Source organism: Pyrus communis, chromosome 7, assembly GCF_041283825.1.
Source record: "Pyrus communis isolate YQ-2024b chromosome 7, ASM4128382v1, whole genome shotgun sequence".
NCBI classification, from domain to species: Eukaryota; Viridiplantae; Streptophyta; class Magnoliopsida; order Rosales; family Rosaceae; genus Pyrus; species Pyrus communis.
Window position 1 is genome coordinate 23,600,667 of NC_142571.1, and position 7,505 is coordinate 23,608,171.

At 34.6% G+C, this 7,505-nt stretch overlaps 1 long non-coding RNA gene across 3 annotated transcripts; it reads right to left on the reverse strand.

Moving 5' to 3' along the window:
* Window positions 1-2,767: 2,767 nt before the first annotated feature.
* LOC137733568 (uncharacterized) lies at window positions 2,768-6,038 on the reverse strand. 3 transcript variants are annotated; one of them, XR_011068497.2, is made up of 5 exons: window positions 5,733-6,038; window positions 5,401-5,573; window positions 3,742-4,911; window positions 3,153-3,261; window positions 2,768-2,968 (listed from the first exon to the last, which is right to left on the reverse strand). It is a non-coding gene; the product is annotated as an uncharacterized LOC137733568 (long non-coding RNA). The 3 variants fall into 3 exon arrangements; XR_015964060.1 differs by having other exon boundaries at window positions 3,742-4,447; window positions 5,733-6,036; XR_011068498.2 differs by lacking the exon at window positions 3,742-4,911 and having other exon boundaries at window positions 5,733-6,015.
* Between the last annotated feature and the right edge of the window lie 1,467 nt (window positions 6,039-7,505).

The window sequence follows — 7,505 nt, forward strand, 5'->3', positions numbered from 1 at the left end:
CAAGAGTTGTTTTAAGTAAGAACATATTAACGCACTTAATATAAAAAATTCATAAGCTATTCGATAATATTTAATCCAGCAATCCCTAAAGATGAGAAATGAATGTTGAAATCCAGCAATCTCCAAAGATGAGAAATGAACAAAGAAATCCTACCTCATACATATTAAAACAATTAACAAATTCTCAGTAAATGATCACAAAAGAGGTATTAAAAAGAAAATTTCTTAATTTAAAAATTGAGAAAGATATAAAGAAAAAAGTTCTCAGTTCTCAGTCCTCACCATAACAAAAATAATGATATCGTTTTAACATTAACTTGGATTGATTTCGGTCACCAGCATTAATAAAACTAGTGACTTCAACCTGTGCAAGCAAACAATCAAATTAGATGCAAGCCAACCAACTTCAAATTTAATCAAATAAAAAAAAATAATTACAATTAAACTAACCTCTTCTTCCCATATGAACTAGTAGTAGTTCCCTGTTTTGCCTTTGTGAACAGTACATTCTTCACTCTACACAAAAAATGCTATCAAAATGCTCAGCAACATTATGAAAACTATACATACACAGTATTGTATATGTATTTGGATATAAGGTATAAAAATTTACTAAAATAATCAAGCTTAAATTTAACAAAAGAAGTAATTACGAATTGGAATAAAAAACAATATAATAGTTGTTAATAAAAATTCTGACTAAATTTTACAAGTAGCATCAGAAATTGTTAAAAAATTAACACCACTGAAAAAACTCATCACTCAAATCTGTTATTCTATTAAAAACACCACTGAAAACCCCAAGGAAAGGGGTACATATTCCTAACCTGCCAAAGAATTGTTATAGTCATACCGAAGCAAGGAAAGGGGTACATATTCCTAACCTGCCAAAAGGGTTAATAAATTTACCTTTTTTTGTAAGAGCTTGTATTCTTTTATCTATATCTTGAACTGGACCTGCTGATCCACAACAAAAAAGGGTGTAAATACACCAAAGAAACAACTTTTAACAGCAAGACTAAGAATAAAATTATTGTATTTTAACATCTCACATGCAATATGAAAATCATACACAATTTTTATATGATTAACTACAACCAATTACTATTTCTTAATTGTGAATCCACTAACTCCAAAAGTTAAATAAAAACTCAACACAATTAAACCCACATTCCAATTCAACCAAAATTCAACAAATTCACCCCAAATTAGATCAACAGAAAGAGAAACATGGGAAACCCAAAATTAAATGCAATAGGAGGGAGGGAGGGAGGGAGAGAGAGAGAGAGAGAGACAGAGAGAGAGAGAGAGATAGAGACAGAGACAGAGACAGAGATTACAATGAACTTCTGTTCTGAATTTTTGAATGACTTCCCAATCTAATTAGATGTTAAAACTATAGTAGTGATTAGTGCAGGAAAAACTTTTCCCATGAGTGGATTATAAATTTCTTATGAGTCCTAATTATTAGTTAACCCCAAACTAAGTGAGATAGCGTACAGATAGAAAGACACATCATTGACATTAACTTATTTTTATTTATTGATGAATATAAAATGAATTTTCCAGTGAAAAAATTTGATTGAGAAAAAGAACAAAGTAAAATAACTAAGTAACAATACTTAAAGCCCGATCAACATTCAAGTAAAAAGTGAGAGAGAACCTTAAAAGTTCTCATGAAATTCTGTAACTTCCTACAGTACCTTCGTAATCGTATCACCCATAAAACTACTGAAATCAAACGAACAAATGTGAAGTCAAAATATATATACAATATTACAATCTGATATTCTTGCACAAGAGTGTAGAAGATATAAGCCTACTGTGAAACGAAAAAATTGTAATCTACAAACATAAAGGTACAATTGTATGCCATTAAAAAGTGCAATCAAAGCATATATTCTCATTCAGCTCGATTTTATGTATCAATGTGTGGATTGGGTCAAAATCAAAATCCAAAACCCATTAATAAAATCCAATATTTTACTTCAACACAATCATAGATTAAGATTAAAACATTATTACCTACTAAGAAATCCCAATAATCAGATCCTTCTTGTCACTTGGAAGAGTCGATTGGAGCCAATTGGGGTCAAGTTCTCCTTGTTAAAATTCCAAGTTGAAAGCATTTATAAAAGACATACAAAATATTACAATTCAAAGAGAAAAAAATGGTAAGAATAAAAAAAAGGAGCGTGCGTACAGAGGAGAGGAGCAATGAGCATGGACAATCTTCGCCATATTTCAATGAAATGGAAAATGATATCATAGACGGTAATTCCATGAGTATTTTAATCCTAAGATTTTAATTGATTTCAAGTAGTATACGTTCAAGAGCTTACTGGATTTTGAGTTATATATTGAGTTCTATTGAGTCCTCTTGCCATCCAAGGATGTGAGCTCATTGGTGAAACCACATGGATCATTCCCACAGATTAATGTCCCACTTTTGACTTTACCTCACTTCATTCTTCTTCTTTGTCTGGTCTGATAATTGAGACAAAAACAGAGAGCTCTCATTCTCTCATCCATATTGGAAATAAGAGAAAATTTGAAATTCTCTCCATACTTCACTGAATTTGGTCTCGTTTTTCGTCTGCAAATTCATGGGGAAGAGTACCATGCACGAAGATAAATTAATCTTGGTTTTGGTCCAGTTTTAAATTATGCTCAATTACGAATTAAGACGGCCCAATTTCGAAAAAGAAAGATGCTTTAGCCTTTAGAAATCTGAAAGCCTCCAACTAATTGGGTGTCCACACCGACATTTATCAATTTACACATACATTTGAATTTCGAATCATTTAGGTTTCCAAATAATTGCACAAAAATCCGGAAAATGATGAACAAATTGAAGCAAATTATGTGTATTGGGCAATTGAGACTAATCCAAAACTGGTACCGAGCTCTGCTGCAGGGTATAGTGGGTCTTCATCAAAATCAAATGCAAGTCCCGATTGCCAAATTTCTGAAATAACATATGACTATAGAGACTGAGCGGAAGAGAGAAAAAGAGAGGATCCATTTCTTGAATTGCTAATCAAATCAACACACATTTTGATTGATATGAAATCATTAAAGACTGGAATCATACATAATATTTTAATGGATATGGAAAGCATAGTTCCTCGAAAAACTGGAATCATACATACATGTCAAACTCGGAGTAATTTGGTTCAAGATGTGAGAGACCATTCATTTCTGTGAAACCATCAGAAGTCTTACTCATCTGCCTCCCAATCTCTTCCACTCCTCCATCATCTGTATAAATGAAACAATCAAAACACTAAGTGACATTCTTGCAGGAACTCAAATTCAAAACAAAAAAATTAAGTCTCATAAAAAAATATATAAAGCCATCCTATTTTTCCGCCACGTAAACAACAATCACAGATGTAAATGTGAACCCAGATAAAAATTATTCAATTAAGATAAAATTCACAAATAGGTCCTCCAGAATCAGAAAGAACGAAGAAATTAAAATTACCCAAAACATTATAAACAAACATCGTACGCAAAAATAAAAATTACTCAAAAATTTGTAAACAAACATCACAACCCACAACCAACTAACCTAAAAATGCACAAAATCAAAATAATAATCCAAGGAAAAAAAAAAACGAACAATAAGAAACAAAACATTCTAACAAATCCCACACAAAAAATCCAAATAAAAAAACCTAAAACAACAAATTATTCACTAATTATTCATACAAACTTGGACAAAGCTATTTAACATACCGATCGAAGCGAGAAAGTCCCAACACTTCCTGATTTTAAAAATTTGTTTATACATGTGTTGACCTTAAAAATTACCAAACCTACGTGGCGCGCAGGCCGAGTAATTAATAAGCTAACTACGTCATTCGGTTGTGTGCAGAGCATGCCAACTCGTCGGCCGAGCTCGGCCGAAGAGTAAAATGTGTTGATGTCGCGTTGGGACGCTGCTGACTTCTTGATCTTGCGACTGTTGCCAAGGAATGAACACGTCTCGGCCTTCAGGTTCTAGAGCCTGAAGACAAGGCTGCTAGTTCTGCGAAGTTCAATCAAATTCGGCTTTCAATGTACCGAATGTAGTAACCTGTAACACCTCACTTCGCCAAGAAGGCTAATGAGATGAACTCTGCCAATAAGGATTCGAAATTCCTTCTTGACTGAGACTTGGATAGGTAATCAGTCGGCCGAGAAACAGTGTTGTTTATCCAAACTGAAGATGTCACCAGTTGTCTTCACAGTGTTGTTTATCCAAACTGAAGGTGTGTTGGCGAAAAAAGAAAATGAAAATCTCAAGATGTTTGAGAGGTTTGCGCAGGGCAATTTGTGTGTTGAATTGGAGACCTTTCACATGTTGCCTGCGACTCTGTATTTATAGGCAAATGTTGTGTGGCGCAACCAGATAGTTTTGTAGAGTCCAATTGCAATTCTAATTTGCGGAACTAAACTTGATCTGCATCAAAAGCAAAGGCATATCCTTCAAACTGATCCGTGGGATTTATTCCTTGACTTTTTAAATTTAATAAAAATTAGGCTTATCACATCACATCAGAAACCAAGCCTATCTAGGCTTCTTCATAATCTTTACCAATGCATGCATCCGAATCCCTACCATTATCTCTTTTTAATTGACCACATCTAACCAAACAATGATGGCTTTATCCTATCATTATGTGATCCATGGTCAAGAGATCACCGTGTCACTATCCTCGTGCCAATGGACTCTTTCCAATGCGCCCATAGGCTGAAGCCTTTTCTTTTGTTTAGATGTCATCCTAATCACATCACCATCTCATAATTTCACCTTTATCCCATGCAAAGATTAATTGCATGAAATTAATCCAGTAGTAGATGCACTGCCATATGCCGAATATCTCCAATTAATTTGAATTGTAGGTTAGAGATATTATTTGCATCCTGGAACAAGAGAAAAACCAAGATAATTCACTATTAAAAAACAATCATTATGATTAAAAATCATAATATTATCTCTTAACAATAAAATTATCTTAATTTCTTCATATGACAGTGTGAAGTTATGGCCTTGATTACACGGGCCGATGGTGTAAATTTGGATCCAAACAACATGAAACAAATTTTTGCATGCAAAGCTCGAATGTTGAGGAAGGCAGTTGTTTAGCAGCGAACAATAGGGAATACTACAAGAATCCAAGCCCAGGAAACTTCAAATCCATTGCAACCAAACAAATATGGAAATAGTACTCTAAAAAAAGCTTATGCTAATTAATTAATTAATTGGAATATTTTAGAGCTGTGATTTGCTACATGGGAAAGGGATGAGTTTAAGAAAAGTTCATGAGATTTGGAATCACAAACACTTCGGAGGGATTTTATGATAATTCTCTTAAAATCAAAAGAAAATATTAGGGTTCCTTGGTTTCTTACCCAAATCTACCAATTTGAATCAAATCTCTGTAGACGAGCTTCAAATCCATCTCAAATCGTCTCCACGAACACGATTTTTGGAAGATTGGAAATGCATAGAGAGGCAGGCCCTGTATCTTTTGCACTTTGATCCACCTTGTCCTATTGACCCTTCACAGACTTCTCCGAGTAACCTGCAAAGAGAAACAATACCCATTATACATTTTTTCAGATGGATTTTAAAGATAGAGGAGAAAGATTAGCGTTTAAGGACATGAAAACTAATTTTATGCTGAGAGGAAAATAAAGCAAAAGAGAGAAACGGAAATAAAGCAATCCATGAACAAACACACCTAAACCGCGGAAAACAGCGAGAAAAACAGGCCAAACACCCTTCCACACGATCCAATCGGAATCAAAACCGAAAGACAGACAGAGAAATAGAGAGAAACGGAAAGACAAAGAGAAGAATTGAAGAGTAAAGTGAAAAGTGGAAGATGCTTCCAGCATCTCCCTTAGAAAACACAACACACACGCATGGGAAAAAAAATGGGAGAGGGGCAAAGTGGCCAATTCACCATACAACCCCACTAAAGCCTAAAAAAACATGAAGAGAATAAGGGCCGGATGGGCACTGTTAATAACAATACTCATCCGCCGGCTTTTAGAAGAGTATATAATGTATGTAATCTGCTAGTTTGTTGTATTCGGTTCGAGACCATTTTTGCTCAAATCACCATTAATTATGGTAGATGTTCACCTCTTCTTAATAGCTTGCCACATGTCCCACTAACTAACTAGAGTTAACTTTATTATTAAATGTCTTTGAAAAATTAAAAAAAAAAGTTAATTAAATATTCAACCTAATCCAACCCTGAGAATTGAGAAGTACACCGTCCTTCCCCTCCCTTTCGACCAAACAGCCACTGCCACCCATCACCCAAACCCGGCGACGGAGACCAACACCCACCCACCTTGCCAGTGTCGTCGCCCCACCAGCCGCAATGTCATTTTTCTCCTACTAGATTCGCCATCGTCTTCCTTCGATAAGATTCGCTAGGACATCAATTGCTTTCAATCTGTCTTCTGGGTATCTTTTAGAATTTGCAAGTGTTAATGGCAATTTTAACAAAAAGAGAGAGACTTTGTCGGGTTTCTGGATGGGATATTCAAAGAGTTTTTTGTTTATTTATTTTTTAATTTTAATGTTTTAAAATTACAAGTGGAGCTTTTGTTGGAACACGATCAAGATAATTAAACCAAGAACAATCACACAAATATGAACAACAGAAGCTTGCTTTATTAATCAATAAAGCAATTACAAAAGAACTCATAAACTCTCAAGTCTCTCAGAATTCACACATCCTAATGCTAAGGCTTACCTATATATATAGTAGATAACCTGGCTACAAACCTAATCCTAAACTAAGTTGGAATCCAAAAACCACTTGGAAACTTGCGTCCAAGTCTCCTACACCCATTACAACTTGGATTCCTATCTTAGTTAGGAATACAAACCTGATTTCATACCAGTTCCAACAATCTCCACCTTGGTAAGAAATCCACATCAAAGACCTTCATCTGTTTCCATTGCTCCACCATTATCAAGTTTTCAAACTTGTCTAACGTGCACCAAATCCAAGCAATGCTTGAACTTTGATACACCAACTATCTTCATTAACATATCAGCATGATTATTAGCCGTAGCAATCTTCTTGACTAGAATTTCACCTTCAGCTATAACCTCTTGAACAAAATGATATCTCACTTCTATATGTTTGGTCCTTACATGATGTATCTAATACTTTGCCAAGTAAATGGCACTTTAACTATCTCAATACACATCCAACTTGTGTTGATTTACACCCAAATCTTCTATCAATCCAAGTGTCCAAATAGCTTCCTTAATAGCCTCAGCCATCGCCAAATATTCAGCTTCTGTAGTTGATAAAGCAACGGTTGGTTGTAATATTGATCTCCAACATACATGACCTTTTGCCATAGTAAATACATACTATGTCGTAGACCTTCTTTTGTCTAAGTCACTAGCAAAATCAGAGTCCACATAACCAATTAAGAACTTATCAATTTCTCCATCAATCCTTTCAAAAAAAATTCCTGTATTT